Here is an 18501-nt window from a genome sequence, read left to right on the forward strand (position 1 = left end):
CCGCCACACAGGGAGTTCTTCTTGCAGGAATGAAGTCTTTTTAGTTCTGCGACTTCAGGGAACAGGAGGCAAGCTCTATCCAAGCCCTTGGAGAGCACTTCTCAGCACAGCAAGAGAGCATCAAGGCAGCAGCGTAACAGCAAGGTAGCAGCCCTTCTCAGAAAGCAGTGAGGTGAGTCCTTTGGGAAGCCAGTCAGTTCTTCTTGGCAGGTTGCAGGTTCTGGTTCAGGTTCTTCTCCAGGAAGTATCTGATTTGGTAGAAGCAGAGGCCTTGTTTAAATACCCAAATGTACCTTGGAAGTGGGGGAGACTTCAAAGAGTGGATTAGAAGTGCAAAAGGTCCCCTTTCAGTTCAATCCTGTCTGCCAGGGGGTGGGGCAGTCCTTTGTGTGAGAGTAGGCTACTGTCCTTTGACATGTAAGTGTCAGGCCCTCCACCCTCCCAGCCCAGGAAGACCCATTCAATATCCAGATGTATGCAATTGAGGCTGAGCATCCTGTGTTTGGGGTTTGTCTGAGTGAATGCACAAGGGAGCTGTCAATGGAACCTAGCCAGACGTGCATTGTAAGGCACAGAAGGATTTAACTGCAGAGAAATGCTCACTCTCTAAAAGTGCCATTTCTAAAATAGAAAGGTTAAATCCTACTTCACCAGTCAGCAGGTTGTTGTATTACCATTCTGGCCATACTAAATATGACCTACCTGCTCCTTTCAGATCTGAAGCTACCACTCAAACAGTATATGAAGGTAGCCCTAATGTTAGCCTATGAAAGGAGCAGGCCTCACAGCAGTGCAAAACAAATTTAGGAGTTTTACACTACCAGGACATATAAACTACACAGGTACATGTCCTGCCTTTTGTCTACACAGCGCTCTGCCCTGTGGATTACCTAGGGCCTATCTTAGGGGTTACTTATGTGTAGGAAAAGGGTAGATTTAGGCTTGGCAAGTACTTTTAAATGCCAAGTCGAATTGTCAGTGAAACTGCACACACAGACCTTGCAATGGCAGGCCCGAGACATAGTTAAGGGGCTACTTAAGTGGGTGGCAGAAGCAGTGCTCCAGTGTGCCCTCGGCACATATAGTGCACTTTACTAGGGACTTATAGGTACATTCAATAGGCCAATTGGGTATGATCCAATGTCATCATGTTTAAAGGGAGAGAGCATATGCACTTTAGCACTGGTTAGCAGTGGTAAAGTGTGCAGAGTACTAAAACCAGCAAAAACAGTGTCCAAAAGTGGAGGGAGGTAGGCAAAAAGTTAGGGGTGACCACCCTAAGGCTCACAGGTCTAACAGAGACCGGCTATCTGAATCATGCAGCCGATGTACAGTAACAGGTGAAAGAAAAGACCCCTATCACCATGGGACAGTTAAATTTCCATATGTGACAAATATGCACTAAAGACTTGAGAGGGACTACATATCCCAAGCTGCTTTGAGGCCCCAGGAGGCGGCCATTTTAACCAGCACCTGCACCCACTTGACACCAACGAGCGCTATAAAGCGCGTGGGGGCACCTCGCTGCGCGGGGCGCGCTAAAGACTTGAGAGGGACTACATATCCCAAGCTGCTTTGAGGCCCCAGGAGGCGGCCATTTTCACCTGCACCTGCACCCACTTGACACCAACGAGCGCTATAAAGCACGTGGGGGCACCTCGCTGCGCAGGACGCGCTAAAGACTTGAGAGGGACTACATATCCCAAGCTGCTTTGAGGCCCCAGGAGGCAGCCATTTTCACCTGCACCCACTTGACACCAACGAGCGCTATAAAGCACGTGGGGGCACCTCGCTGCGTGGGACGCGTTAAAGACTTGAGAGGGACTACATATCCCAAGCTGCTTTGAGGCCCCAGGAGGTGGCCATTTTCACCTGCACCCACTTGACACCAACAAGCTCTATAAAGCGTTTTGGTGCACCTCGCTGCGTGGGACGCGCTAAAGACTTGAGAGGGACTACATATCCCAAGCTGCTTTGAGGCCCCAGGAGGCGGCCATTTTCACCTGCACCCACTTGACACCAACGAGCGCTATAAAGCGCGTGGGGGCACCTCGCTGCGCGGGACGCGCTAAAGACTTGAGAGGGACTACATATCCTAAGCTGCTTTGAGGCCCCAGGAGGTGGCCATTTTCACCTGCACCCACTTGACACCAACGAGCGCTATAAAGCGCGTGGGGGCACGTCGCTGTGCGGGACGCGTGCAGGCCGCGCCCGGGCCAAGCAGAGCCAAGGGCGGGCCCGTCCATGCCCGTCGGAGCCTGGAATAGGCCGGGTTGGGCCACCCCCCTAACATTGACCATTCAAGTAGGTATCATTCATCTTAGCTCTACGCGCTATTGCCAATACTGTGCCATCCCGTAGGTCGCATCGTTATATTGATACTCTATAGAACATTTTATCACCAATAACAGTCCCAGATGGGTAAAAGGAAAGCAATAGAGGCTGGGGCAGGGGCAGTGCTAAAAGCTAAGCGGAAAAGGCACAAGCATGCAGCTAGTAACTGCGTTATGGACAGAATTGACTCTCTTTTGGGTGAATGCGAGGGAATTTTAACTACTCCTCAGGGAAATAACTTTAACGGTACTGGGGGGGGAGCGCTTCCCAACCAAAAAGAGGGCTGGCCCAAAGAAAATTGCTGAGATTTTTGTGAAACGTGGGCAACAGAACACAGCCACTACAGGGCAGGGAGGGGGCAGGAATGTTATCACCCACACTGCTCCATCTCTAGTGAACGAGCCACCACTGGGCTCTAACGATTCCATCCAGTGCAGCAACCGCTTTAACCCATTAATTAGTGCCCTAGAATCACATGATGACCTCGACCCAGGTACCAGGGTGGATGGGCTAGTATCCACAAACACACATTTAACTCACATAAACCCACAGCACATTCAATGTATACAAGAATTAAAAAAGGAAGTACTAGAACTTAAGCTCATGGTTAACTTTTTAATTGCAATAGTAAAACAATTAACTCTCTCAGATGACACGGCCACCATGAACTTTACCCAAAGCCCAACCCTAGCAGGCACCACGACGAATCTGCCCATTTGTTCAGCACCCAGTTGTGATGGCCTCCTCTCAGCCGGTGTTAAGACCAAGAACTTCCACCAGCCTCCTTTGCATAACAGCTTAAGCGCAGGAAATGCACTAGACGACCATCACAAAATCCCCAAACTCATGAGCAATTCTGCCACAAAATACTCTGTACAGCCTGCCATGGATTGGTCTCAATCAGTAAATGTAGTTCTAATGGTCAACGTTCCCAAGTTAAACACATTGACACAAAAGGAAGGGGCAGACTCTGTCAGAAACAAGGTAATTCACTAGATTTGCCATGTAAGAGGCTGTTGCTCTGTAATACGTGAGGACATAATTAATGTAGCAAGATGGCCTGACCCGAGAACACATTTTGACATTTTAGATGCAAGAACAAGCCCACCAGCACACTCGCTCATCCAGTTCAAATACCCTAGGCCACCCGCGCACTACGGGGATTGCCCGAGCTACAGTCTAGCAAATAATTAATCTACCCTTGGTGAGAACGATTGACTTAAAGCTTCATCTAAAATCTATGCTGAAAAACCACGCAACCAACATATATCAATCACCTCCAGGCCTGCTGCAATCCCTAACACTGCCAGTGCGAGCACTTATTCTCCCTCTCATGACATATTCCTCCAGACCTCTGACGGCTTACTGTGCAAAAATGACAATACTGCATCTCTCACCTTGCGGGAATATTGCCCACCAAATCAAGAACCGATAGCTAAGCCTGCAAGCACTTCCCTCACCAGGGCCAGGTCAGCTCCATTAGAGGAACATCACCACTCACCCCAGGTCTCACTGACCAATATTGGCATTGATCCACTTCTTCCCACTCAACCTTACCTGCCAAACCAACCTCTGGCAGCTAATTACGTAAATACCAGGCCATTAGACAGGCCATTAGACAGGATAGCTCCTCCACTCACTGGGGTACGACTTGTCTCATGGAACATGGCAGGTTTGAAATCTATCCTCCCTCTTCCATCCTTCACCTCTTTTATTGAAGAACATGACATATGCCTTCTTCAAGAGACATGGTCAACTGATCCACTTTTTTGAAAGGCTATTCAAACTTCCTCATCCCTGCCGTGTCCAGTACTAGAGACAGGCCTTTTGGGGGCTTGACCATCTGGATCAGAACATGACTTAACTGTTGTATATTACAGCTACCCACCGATTCTCCCGACCTGTTAGGTCTTCGCCTATCATTCGGGCCTGAAGCTGTTGTGAACATCTTCAATATCTACTCTCGAGGGGTCAGGGGGGGTCAAGTCTCCAAAACCCTTTGTGTCCTGGCTGCCCTCTTGCAAAACTGCCCCGCCATCATAAAACCATTGTGGCAGGTGACCTTAATGTCACATTCGAACCTCTAAACTGGGATGATCTCAGGTCTACAGACGAGGAGGATCGAGCTTGGTCTATCCCCGCCCTGTCCATTCCACCCATCAAGAGATGGACGCAGGTCGCTGTCAAAGTAAAGTCACTGACCATGGAATTTGGGCTCAGGGCATTAAATGGCAGAACCAAATCAGACGCCAAAGGCCATCACACATTCAACAAAACCAACCACACCAGCAGAATCGACTACTGTCTATTCGACATAAGATTATGGCCCCTAGTCATCGACATGACGGTCATTGAAAGAACTGAAAGTGATCATAATCCTCTCTCTGTCCATACGTTAGCTTTGGGCTACCACTCGCCCACAATTAACTCCTCAGTAGCAGCACCAGAGGGTATTAGCCTGGTTAACGACAAACGACACCTAAAGTGGGACAAGGCTGCGGCTCGGCCCGCACTCATCAATGCAGCTAATAACACCCTAAAGACTACATTAAAGGACCTAGAGGTGGGTCCCGCAATCCTCTATAAGGAAATAAGTTAAATTCACACATCAAACTTTAGGAATATTGCAGCCGGCTTCTCAGTATCCACAGCCCATGATGGCAAAAGACCCAAAGGTAGGCACCGCTGGTTCAATAAAATGTGCCGGTCCTTAAATAAGCATTTAATCCAAGCTATTAAATCCAAGGATGCCAACGCCATCCGCCTAGCTAGGAAGTCCTACAAGTCAGCCATACGCAAAGCCAAGCATGACCAAGATGATAAGTGGTGGGCTGCACTTAGCAACGCTGTGCGCAAAAGGAATTGTAGTCTGTTCTGGTCCCTGGCAGCGCGAGGTCCAGAAAGCAGTGGATTGAACATTACAACCAACATTGCCCCAAAAGACTGGGTAGATAATTTTAGTAGGCTGTACTCCCATTACCATGATAGCCCCACTCCTGTTCACATAGACCCTTGCCTAAACACTTCTTTAGCACCCACCACTGAAGTGCCCCAGCTGTTCTCTCAAAGTGACATAATATATACCCTAGGCACCATAAAACGCGGCAGGGCCCCCAGCTCGGATGGTGTTCCAGCAGACCTGTTCTCAACCGACATTGCATCCGGGTAAAGATACCTCACCATCCTAGCGAACGCAATAGCATCTGGGGCGCCTAGCCCTGAGTCCTGGAAAGAGGCTATTGTTGTCCCGATCTTTAAAAAGGGCGACAGATCACTCCCCTGCAACTACAGACCAATCAGTCTAATTGACTGTGTGCAAAAAGTCTTCTGCCACTGCCTCTTGGGAAAGATCGAAGACTGGATGAATGAACATGATATCCTCACTCTCCTCCAAGCCGGTTTCTGGAAAAAAATATCTACCACTGACCAAGCCCTCAGGTTCCTATTGTTATACTGGAAAACAGTGCTCATTGGTAAAGGGAGCCTATATGTAGCTTTTGTGGATCTAAAGTCTGCGTTTGACCTAGTACCTCGTAACAAACTATGGGACACTCTCTCCCGAATGGGATCCCGGAGCATATCCTAGCAATATTGATGCGGCTCCACTAGGACAACTACGCACGAGTCAGGTGGGACAACAAGGGGCAACTAACTGATAGAATCCATGTATCAAGGGGTGTGATGCAAGGGTGTGTCCTTGCCCCGACCCTCTTCTCTCTGTATATCAATGAAATCGTCCCCTCCCTGCTTAGAGTGGAGGCTGGCGCACCATCACTTGGCAAAACAAAAAATCCCTGTCATGCTCTTTGCAGATGATACTCTCCTGATATCCAAGACCCCTAGTGGACTAAGGAAACTCCTCACGTGCTTTGAGAAATTCTGCTCTACGCGGGGACTTGAAATCAATGCCTCTAAAACAAAACTAATGACCCTCAATCCCCATAGATCTTTTAGAGGGAAGTTTACACTAGAGGGCACCACACTTGAGAAGGTGGGCATTTTCAGCTACCTGGGTATAGCATTGACTGACAACATGTCTTGGAAATCACACATAGGAAAGCAAGCTTTAAAACTAAAGCAAACAACAGGGGTACTATTAAAAATCATTCACCTCTCACACACAAAACCAATTCGCTCAGCAATACAGATATACGAAGCCCAGGCTGTGACCTCAGCACTTTACGGGGCTAAAATATGGGGTTACGCCAAAATCCAAGACATGACCATCCCTGAAAACAACTTCCTTAGAAACCTTGTGTCCCTTCCGCCAAGCACTCCACTGTTCCCCCTTTTCAAGGATCTTGGCATAAAACGCATCGGTCATAAAGCCCACCTACAGCCTCTCCTGTACTGGCGGCGTCTCTGGACTACCCCAGAGCTTGAAACCTTTACTGTAGCCCTGCAGGTTATTTTAAAAGCTGATTATCTTCACAGCATCCCCTTGCTATGATACATCAAGGGGTCACTTTACTCACTCGGGCCCAGTGAACTCTGGAATTCACCAACCACCTCCGTCTTTCCCTCGAAAAGCGAACTAAAGAAACTATATTGGCAAATGGCAGATCACGAAGATCTAGGGGCCGCACTTCACACTACATTATCTTGTGACTTTGTTAACTTAAAAGAAACAGGCAAGTATGAGGCTTTTTGGGACATAATCACGGTCCCAAGGGAAAGAAAACTGTACTTTCAGCTCCGCATTGGAACGCTACCACTAAGACTTTTCACCAACCGCTGGTCACACAAAGAATCAACCACTTGTCCAGCCTGCAAAGCCCCCATTGAGAACCTCCATCACGTCCTTTTTGCCTGCCCCGCGTACACCGCCTCACGTAGGAAATGGCTGGCTGGGAGTCCGCAGCTCTGAAATAGCCCTGCAAATCCTCAGATCAGACACTAGGCCAATGCTAGTGATCGCCGTTGGCAAGTTCCTCGGAGCTAGCTGGATTGCTAGAGGGTCATTTTTATCAGCTTAATGGTTCTAACAAGACTGTTCCATCACACTGTGTGAGTGTATTTTATCTTTATTTCATTTTTATCATTAAATGTATTGTTACATTTATTACTTTGTGTATTTATTTGTATTTATTGCTGCTATGCGCTTTTATGGCTGTTGTAGCCGAAATAAAGTTCCTTTGACTTGACTTGACAAATATGTGTTACATCACATATTTGAATTCCAAGTTTCGTGGCCATTACTGCAACATCCACAACTGTTTCCAGGTACATATGAGCAGTCCACACCTGCTGAAATTTACCTGGTGAAAATCCATGAAAGAAACCTATACATGTGATATGGGGAAACTGATACAGGTGGAATTTGTTGTCTTGAACACCGCACTCATTATGAAAGCTCCATTTTCCGAGGGGAACATCAGAGGTTTACATGCACCTGGTAAATCCCCTACACCGCTGTGTTCATTGAGGCCCTGATAATGAGGGGGTCCATGACAAGGTGTTGTTTACCTCACATCCTAAAAATGGTTCCCCAAGGTACGTTATTTATTGGGTGCGATAAATAGAGCTTATTATGAGTTTTTAGGAAATAGAATTCGGATTTTGGTGTTTAGGGCAACAAAATCCGCGCGATAAGCTAAATTCTTCATGCTTTTACCCTGTTAATTTAGGCAGGTCAAACCATTTGAAATGTAGCACGAGTTGAGGTATTTAACGCATCCAATACTTAGCAGATGTGTTAAATAAAATCAAATTTGTAATGCCAACCCCTCCGCAAATAAGGATTTATGCAGGGGTCAGAAAACAATGGCCTATTGGTAACCTGAACCTGAGTTTCATAATCTATTTCGCATCTCTACATTGATATTCTCAAGACTTTGAATCATCAGATGTACTCTTATATTGATGTCATGCTTTAACCTTCATGGGGCTACGTATATTTTTACAGCAGGCCAGAACGCCTGATGTTATTCATGCGTGCTGTGTATCACATTCATGGCACGGATGACTTTGACGTTTGGCCTCTGTCATCCAAAGTGTACCGAGTATATGACCTGGTACTAGCTTCCATTTGATCTGGCTTTCATTCATTGGCATGCTTCAGTATTACACAAAAGAGATCAAAGTCCCCATCTATAATACCATTTAAGGGGGAGATCAGTGCTTAATTTGTGCTTGGTGTTTCCGGTGCTGAGCACCGGCACTTATTTTTTAGGGCCGGGGCCTTAGTCTTCTGCTACAAGCAGTTGTTGCGAGCAAAAGACACATATGGGAAAGACGGAGAAAGGGAAAAACGAAAAAGCGTCACAAAGAGAGAAAGCTGCAAGAGTGAGCAGAAACGCTGGGAGTGGCTTTAAATGGATTGAAGACGCCCGAGATGGCTTCAGGATTACGCCGCCTCCATATTTCGTGCTCGCACATTTAATTGCAGCAGCCGCGTGTTTCAGAGGAGGGCTTTGAGCACCGGCACTTTTCTATTTACAAATTAAGCACTGGGGGAGAGGGTCCTTAGCACTGCTCCTTAGAGAGAAAAATATCTACAGATTAGGTTTTCAGCCATTTTTCCTCAAAGACGTTGTATTGAATGACAGTTATCAGAGGCTGATTTGATAATGCCAGGAGGTTTTCAATTAATTCCCGAAATTCCTGTGTATTATCAGATATATCTACAGCAGCCTTTTAGGTGCTTGATTGATCATGCAGTGGTGCCCCCCGAAAGGGGGCTCCATAAAATTAGTTTTAGAAATCTGAGTATTGCAAGAAATAGATGCCAGTAATGTTATTAAAATACTGCCATGTTCATAATATGTTATGGTAAAATCCTAAACTGGAGCCAATGCTGCACACCTGGAGTGTCTAGTGCCCTCATTATGAATGACTCGGAGTAACCTGTATAACTTTCCCACACTTGGAATTACAGAGAGCAGGAGCGCCGTTAATTCTGGAGCTGGGGAGATAACGTGGGCCACATGTTTTTGGAGCTTGCCCTATGAGAACTGGTGTTTCTATGCCGATTCACACGTTTTTCCCAATGTTTCACAAAGCAGTTTTGACTGGAGTCCTGTAACTCGTGTTACAGCCTCTATCAGAATTATTGGAACACTCAAAGTGAGGGCATAGGTATTAAATGTGGTAAACGAAGATCATGTGCATGAACTCAACTTCCCTGTAACTAAGCTCTCCACAGTTAAATGGCTGCACATCTATATATTATAAAGCTCCTGACACCTTGTTAAGATCAAGTGTTTAAACAAATGCATCGTGAAGAGCTTATTTAGTGGAAAGCCTAAGGATTTAATATTTGCTGGAGAGTATGCAATCCACCTTTGAAAATCACTAGACTGCTCATTCTAAAACGCAATTGTGATTTAATTCCTCATATCTGCCCCATTAAGCAGATGCACACTGAATATTCAGTGGTGCTCTTCCAGATTGATAAACACACTTGTGTACCACTCATTCTACAACTCTGCACAGATGTTTTGTGTTCATACAGTCCAGGGTGCCTATTTGTAGTATTTCTCCACAACCAAGAAATAACTACTACCCAAATGCGGCCAGGCATGATTTTCACTGGGTGATTTATTAACATCTAATGCAATGCAGAAGCAAACGTACTAGTTACTTAATGTTAGATTAAGGTAACTTTCCAAGGAAAAAACAGTTGTGTAATATACAGTAAAGAACAAATCAACACTTTGCTCCGGACTGCACCACTATTGCTGACTTTGCACTTTTTAACATGTTGACAACTCCGTCCCTCAGTGTGCCAGACTCTTTAACTGGGAGGCTACATAGAGTAGCTGGAGAATGCTCTTCCAATGGGGGAATACATCAGGGACATTTTTTGGAAAATGAGGTCTACTCTGATCTTCTGAACCCTTTCTATGTCCGTGTATATATTTGCAGCAGACTCAAGCAGGCTCCCATGACAGCAGGGCTTCAAGTGAGATGAAAAAACAGGAGGGTTTTCCGAAGAAGTTAACAATCCGCGACAAGCATAGTGTGCAGCACAACTGTTTTTTTGCTGCTTCTTACTGCCATTGCATCCAGGTATATAATACATCAAGTAGCATTACACCTACAACAAGCCAGGACTATTTGCTTTATCAATTGCTGTTAGTTGCATAAGATAAATAAGAAACAACAAAGGCTTTGTTGTATAAAATGTTGAAATAAATTCAGTTCTGAAATGAGGAGACTGTGGAAGAACTATAGGAAGTATCTTTGAAGTTACATTAAAGGCAGAACAGGGTGGTACTGCTGCCGAGTTAAGACTTTTTTTCAATCTGAGAGTGAGAACAAAAATAGAGAGCCCAATTTGGACTTATCTAGGCACCCGCTTTTTACAACTACCAGTGCTGAGCACTGGCAGGACCCAGGCAACGCACAGGCCCTCAATGACACCTATCCATTCACCTGGAAATTGAGTAGAGGGATCAGAATTTCACTGAGGTGTCCTGTATTATTACTTATGCCAGCTATCCTATCCAGATTTACCTACCAGTGCTTGCTGCTCTTATAGACTGGAGTACCTGTTGGGCCAAGGGAAACCTGAGGAAGTTATTGTGAATGGACAACACTGGCCCTTTGTCTATAGGGAGGGGCACCCTATGATTCTGACCCTATTAGTATCTAGAAAAGAATAGCCCATAGACTCTTAATTCAGGATCGTATCCTTACTTGTTCTCTGGTTTTCTACAATGGAAAAGGAAGAAAGTCAAGAATATGTCAAATTGGCAAACCCAGCCATAGAGGTGGTCTGACTAAATGGTGACCTGACAAGCCTACCCACTTGCTGTCCTCCTGGATTTGACAGCAATGCATCCAGAATGGTCCCCGGCCACTTCCTCTTTTGGGGTGGATGATTAGAACCTGGATATTTAGGGGAACACCACTGGCAGTAGCTTGGCATAGTCCCAACCACTCCAAAGTCGGGCATGCTTTTTGTCCTATCCCATTCTGACTTTTCTCAGGAGTACCCCCTCAAGAAAGTGGAACACAAGTTTCCAAAAAGGAGTCCTGGTTCAGTAGCATTAGCCATTCAATTTGCTCTATACTTTTCTTGGTATACTTTAGTCTGGCCCACCCATCCTTTTCACATGATAAAACCTTTATTCTGCACAAACTAGAAACCAGGTTATCAGCCTGCCCTCTAGTTACCAGGGAATAGCTGTATGTATTCATCGCCCACTATACTTTATTACAACATACTTAGAATGCCATCAGGAATATAAACCATTGCTCTACTAGGAATGCAATTCACTATTGTGACCTAGCTCTTACTTATCTGTATATTCATCTTTTCAGGAGGAACCACTTTGTTTTAGAGTTTATGTTTTTTGGTAATCCAAAAGCTGGACATTCAGCAAGGAAGAGGAGAAACCTGAGGTATGGCAACTTTTAGATCACATTTCTCTGCAAATGTCAGGGGCCATTGTGTGGGTGTGGGTGACATTATAGATGGATTCATTACATTGGAAGAACCCAGCTCTTTCCAGTCTGTACTGTCTTTTACCCCTTCCAATAGCAGGGCAATGAAAAATCTAATTATTTTACTTTCTGTAGATAAAATGCAGATTTTGATTTTACGGTCTTGTCCAAATCAAAGAAAAGTGTAGTATAGACATTCTGGTAATCATGGCAAATACATAGATGAATTGGAGAAGACAGTACAGAGTTTGGAAATTAAGAGGGTTAGTGGATAATCTAGGAACAGAGGTTTCCAGACAGGTTCCATATTAAACTGTTCTGAACAAATATATTATTATTTCATGGAACACTATGCAGTAACCAAAGTTGCTGTGCTATGTTGCATGAAAGGGACAGAGCAGGACAGTGTCACATCTACAAAGATATGGTGTGAATGCTTTTTTCCTAGTGATAAGAACCTTCTGGCTTTTTAGCACCACACACATATCTTTGTACCGTACTGCAAACGTGTGTGTGAGTCTAGAATAGCTCTTGTTCTGAAGGACACCCTTCAGTAGAAAATACTATCCTTAAACTAACCTAAATGCCTTTCCCAATTTGTATGCTGTACAGTGAAGCACGCATGCAACGTTAAAAAAGTGAGATAAAATAAAACTTTCCATCTAGTTTTGCAAAATAAACTTTGTCTCCTACATTGTGCCCGAGTCAAGGAGGCATACATTTTGGAGACAAAACCCTGCCTATAAATGTTAGTAGATAGGACAAAAGCCATCGGTGGTTGCATGGGAACACCCATGTACTACCTATGTGATGTTTCCCTGATGAACGGTATGTCAAAGGAGCACAGAGTTCTGGAATACTTTCAAATTCTCGATGAACAATTTGCACTGATTTGCATACACACTTATGGCTTTGCACTGGCTCAAATTGTTGTTAGATCTGGCTCTTTGACTCTTTCTAAAAGTACAGCGAGTCTTCATATCAATTATTCTACAGCATGTCCTCTTAATTTTAATTTGCATAACCTTACCAAGATGTATGTTGACCCCAGAGGTATGATGACACTTCAGGCTCACTGTTCCAGTCTATGGTGAGGCCTATATTTATTCAGTGCTCTGATGCAGACCAGTAAAGCACACTCACAAATAAAATGCATTGTCCCCTGTTGTGTGGGGACACCACGTCAGTGACATATGAAACAGTGAATTTAAGTTGTGGCTTCACATGCCACTGCAGATAGCAGACTAGCAGCATTTCAATTGGGGGAGTATTCTGTTCCAGGAGGGGGTCAGTGTGGGACTGCACTCACTTGCAGATGATGGGTTACTGACCAGCTGTGATCATTGAGCTCCCTCTAAGAAAGGTGTCCACTGGGGAGTGGGAGTGCTTGTGGTGTAACACTTACAGGACGCTGAACATTGTGAAGGCCTCCAGCAAACCTTTATGCCCCAGCAACTGTGTCAGTAATTAGGCAAATGCAGTGCTTCATTCACATGTGGCCACCCCCACCTGCAAATGAAGGAATAACCCCTTGAGATTGCAGGAAGGCAAACTTTGCCTCAGTGTGAACAGTATTGTGGAATGGTCCACACAAGCATGTATGGTCCTTTCAGAAATAGGCACCTCATTTTTTTGTTTTTTGGGGTAGGATCGCTCCCCACGCAGCGCAGCTCCACCTGACTGTGCCTTTATCTGCTTCCCCGCTCTCGCTGCTGCTGCGAGTTCGAGGCCCTCCTCCACCCGCAGGCTACCACCTGCGCCTCATCCCTGGTGGCCAGTGGTGAGCCTGTAAGTATTTTTGTGTCTGCCTTTGTGTCTGCTGTTGTCTTTTTTGGCCTTCTTCACTGTTTTCTGCTTTTTGCCTTTCACGGTTTCTGCTTCTCTCTCTCTGTCTCCTTTTGCTTTCCCCTGCCTTTCGCCAGCTCCCCTTTGTTTTTCCCACTGCTGCGACCCCACCCCAATTGCTCGCTTATTCATGCTTCGCTCCCACCTCCCAGCTGCTCCTCCCTCCCACCTTCGCTTCTTAAGGGCAACCGCTGCGACCATGCCCAGCACCAGACCCCCTGGCCCCCGTGACCACCACGTCGCCCGACGCTGCTACGATGCCTCCATACCCTCAATGCTGGCCGATCAGCCACCTGCTTCCAGGCCACCCAGAAGCTCCTGCCAGAGCTGCAGCTTTACCAGCCCCCGAGACGCCACATCGCCAGCCAGAGCCAGACACAACCACCTCAGATGCATTCTTCTCAACACCTGCTCTGTCCACAAGCACGCCATCGAACTCTGGGACCTACTCGACTCATTCTCCCCGGACGTCGCCTTCCTGACGGAGACCTGGATGAACCCCTCCTCGGCACCTGACATCACAGTAGCCATCCCGGACGGCTACAAGATCACCCACAGAGACCGCACCAACAGATCGAGAGGATGGATCGCCATCGTCTACAGGACCACCATCAGAATCTCGACCAACACTGAAGACACTCTCAGCACCTCCGTACACCTGCACTTCCAGATACACATCGATCTCAAGACCACCCTCAGAGGAACCCTCATCTACAGACCCCCCGGATCCCAGCCGCAGTTCAGTGACTCCATTGCCGACGTCGTCAGCACGTACGCCCTTGCTTCTACAGACTTCATCCTCCTCGGAGACCTGAACTTCCACCTCGAGAACACCAATGACAGCAACTCCACCGCCCTGCTTGACAACCTCGGCAATCTCGGACTTAAACAGCTCGTCACAACACCTAGCCACTCCGCCGGACACACGTTCACCCCCATCTTCTCCGCCAGCAGCCACGTCACCTTCAGCCACACCACCAAACTCCACTGCATCCACTTCACCTTCGAGAAACCCACCACGCACCATCACCTGCAACGGATCCCCGGCCGCAGCTGGAACAATGTCACCGAAGACCAGCTGATCACCACCCTCGCCTGAACCCCACCAGCCGACACTGCTGACACCGACACCGCTACCCGCAACCTCAGGCAATCGATCAATGACTGCGCCAACGCTTTCGACCCGCTCAAGAAACCCTCCAATAACCGCACCAAAAGAAAGGCCATCTGGTTCACCACCGACCTCCAGGCTTCCAAACAGACGTGCCGAGAACTCGAGAAGAAGTGGCGCCACAAACAGACACCGGTCAACCACACGGCCCTCAAGAACACCATTTGCAGGCACCACCAGCTCATCCGGACCACCAAGAGATTCTCCTTCAAGGAACGCATTGACAACAACGCACACAATAGCAAAGAGCTCTTCAACATCGTGAAGGAACACTCCAACCCCAGCTCCAGCTCCAACGACTTCCCACCTTCGCAAGACATCTGCGACTCCCTAGCCACCTTCTTTCACTTCAAGATTGCAGACATCCAAGACAGCTTAAACACCAAGACCCCCCGACAGTCGCCCACACCCCAGACTCACCTCCCCCAGCCACACCAAAGTCCTGCTCTCCTGGGCTCATGTCAACGACGATGATACCATCAAAGTCATGAACACCATTCACTCCAGTTTACCATCCGATCCCTGCCCTCATCACGTCTTCAACAAAGCGAGCTCCATCATCACCCCCCAACTCCGGATGATCGTCAACAGCTTCTTCGAGACCGCCACCTTCCCAGAAAGCTGGAAGCATGCTGAGATCAATGCCTTACTCAAGAAAACCAAGGCGGACCCAAAGGACCTTTAAAAACTACCAGCCCATCTCCCTGCTCCCGTTCCCGGCGAAGGTCATCGAGAAGATCGTGGAAAACAACACTCTAGACCCATCCCAATCAGATTTCCACAGCACCCACAGCACCGAGATCGCCACCGACGACATCAAGACCCTGCTGGACAAAGGGGAAACTGCGGTCCTCATCCTCCTGGACCTCTCGGCCGCCCTCAACACTGTCTGCCACCGCACCCGGCGCACACGCCTCCATGATGCAGCGATCCACGACAAAGCCCTGGACTGGATCACCTCCTTCCTCACCGGCAGAGCCAAGAGAGTCCGCCTCCCTCTTTTCCAATCTGAAGCCACCAAGACCATCGGCTGCGTACCCCAAGGATCTTCCCTCAGCCCAACCCTCTTCAACATCTACATGGCACCGCTTGCCAACATCGATCTCACAACCTCAACATTGTCTCATATGCCGACGACACCCAGCTGATCCTCTCCCTCACCAAGGACACTGCCACCGCCTAAACCAACCTCCCTGAAGGAAGGAAGGCTTTCGCCGACTGGATGGAGAACAGTCGCCTGAAACTGAACTCAGACAAGACAGAGTTCCTCATCCTCGGCTCCACCCCCTCCGCCTGGGACGACTTCTGGTTGCCGGCCACACTGGGAACCGCACCGACGCCTACCGACCACGCACACAAGCTGGGGTTCATCCTGGACTCATCGCTCTCCATGACCCAGCAAGTCAACGCCATCTCATCCTTCTGCTTCAACACTCTCCACATGCTCCGCAAGATCTACCGGTGGATCCCCACCGAAACCAGAAGGACGGTCACCCAGGCCTTCGTCAACAGCAGCCTGGACTACGGCAATGCTCTCTGCGTGGGAACCGTGGCCTATCTCCAGAAAAGACTGCGACGCATACAGAACGCCCCTGCACGCCTCATCCTCGACATCCCCCGCCGCAGCCACATCACAGCCCACCTGAGAGACCTGCACTGGCTCCCTGTCAACAAGAGGATCACCTTCAAGCTTCTCACCCATGCTCACAAAACACTCCACAACGCCGGACCAGCATACCTCAACAAACGACTCACTTTCTACACCCCCAAACGACAGTTCCGCTCCGCCGACCTCACCCTCGCCCTCACCACCGTTCCGTGCATCCACAGGACAACAGCTGATGGCAGATCATTCTCCCCTCTCGCTGCCAAGACCTGGAACACTCTCCCCAACCACCTGCGGCAGACCCAGGACCTCCTGACCTTCAGGAGACACCTCAAGACATGGCTGTTCGAGCAGTAGCAGTTCCCTTACCCCCCTTCAGTGCCTTGAGATCCTCGCAGGTGAGTAGCGTGCTTTACAAATGATTGATTGATTGATTGATTGATTTTCTTCAGTATGAATCTCAAAATTAGGGAGACATGCCTTACATTTTATTTTACCTCAGTTTCTTCAGCAAGTCACATTTGTACTTGAGTCACCTAGAAAATGGCAAAAAATACTAGGTATGGGCTCATGTTGAGAGTGATGTGTCTTAAGCAATACAATTTGTGCAGTTATGAGCTAACTAAAATTATACCTAAACCACAGTTCACCGACCTTTATAAAATTGTGAAATTTTAGGTGAAAACATTTTAAGGCTATTAAAAGGCCACTCTGTAGGTGCATCTTTACAGTTTGCCAAACACATTCAAAAGGAAAATATTTTATAACATCCCTTCTAGAGACATTGTAGAGAAGTGATGATGTATGGGAGTGGCAAAGGTGCACAGATTATTCAAGATTTAGTAGTCTTAGTAAATTTAATGTAGAACAAAATGCAGAAGGATGTTTGTAAAAAGAGCTTTTGGATGCAAGGAAATGCCTTTTTTTGCATGTCACCCCCACATTTTTGGAGTCATGCTACTGGTTTATCGACTCAGAGAGTGCACTGATACCTGGTTACCTGACCTCAATGCCAGTGCTCTAACCTATTACAAATTGTATGTTAAATTGGCTAGCCCCAATTGGCAAGGACTGACTTACTTATAAGTCCCTAGCATATAGTACCCAGGACATGTAAGTCAGGGTGGCCATCCAGCTCTGCAGCACTAATTGTGCCATGCTGTGTGTGAGAAGGTACAAAATGGCTTCCAGATTGCAATTGCAGACTGGAAAGGCAGTGGTCACACTGCTAGTTCGATTTTGCCATTAAACCAAATGGTAATGCCTTCATGTTCCTTACCGATATAAGTAAGCCTCCCCTAAGGAAGGACTATAGAGCCCTAAGAAGGGGAGCTGTATATTATTAAATGATACATGTACTTATATGTGTTTTTTAATTGCAAGACTTGTCAATTGTCATTTTTCTTTGGGAGAGTTAGTAGCCCTATTGGCTAACCCAGGGTTACCAGCTGACTGACTGACCCCAGAGCCCATCTACTTCTAAATTGGACTACTTCGATGGGTATTCTAAGGTATCAAATTAATCGCGGCATTAACCCTGACTAAATACCAAATTAATTTAATGTCAACATAAAAGAAGTTCAACTTTTAGAAAATTGCCACTCTGTGGCCCAGTTTGTCCAGTGGTCTCACATGATCCTTTGCCACTAGACAGCTTTCTTCCCTCCTGGGAGTACTGTGAGGGATTCCCAGGCTCTGGGACCATAGCAGCCTGCTACAGGGTGAAGTGTCACCTCACCATGCAAGGAAGCCACACAGAGTGTTAGCCCAAAAGGTGAGCTTCAAAGGCGAAGCCACCTTTGGTGGGCAAATAGCGATCACACTCCTGAGGGACTACACTTTGTGCAAATAGATATGCTGGCAACTGGAACAGTATAAAGAGACCAGTGCTCAAACCAGGTTTCCTGTGAGGCTGTAACCTATAGGTTGCCACACCTCTGGGGAGGGCTACAAAGCTCCTAAATTTGGAGCAAGGGTCCCGACATCTTGAGAATAGGAAGGATAGTGCACTCTGGGATTGCCAGAAGTTACATATAGTCAGAAAACGTCACTAAGAGGGAGGGAGCATTGTAGCCCACTGGCTAGTGACCTCATTATCCCCCTGCACACTTTCTCTAAATAAATATGGCACCCCGAACCTCAGATCATGTCGGAA

Source organism: Pleurodeles waltl, chromosome 11 (assembly GCF_031143425.1).
Source record: "Pleurodeles waltl isolate 20211129_DDA chromosome 11, aPleWal1.hap1.20221129, whole genome shotgun sequence".
NCBI lineage: Eukaryota > Metazoa > Chordata > Amphibia > Caudata > Salamandridae > Pleurodeles > Pleurodeles waltl.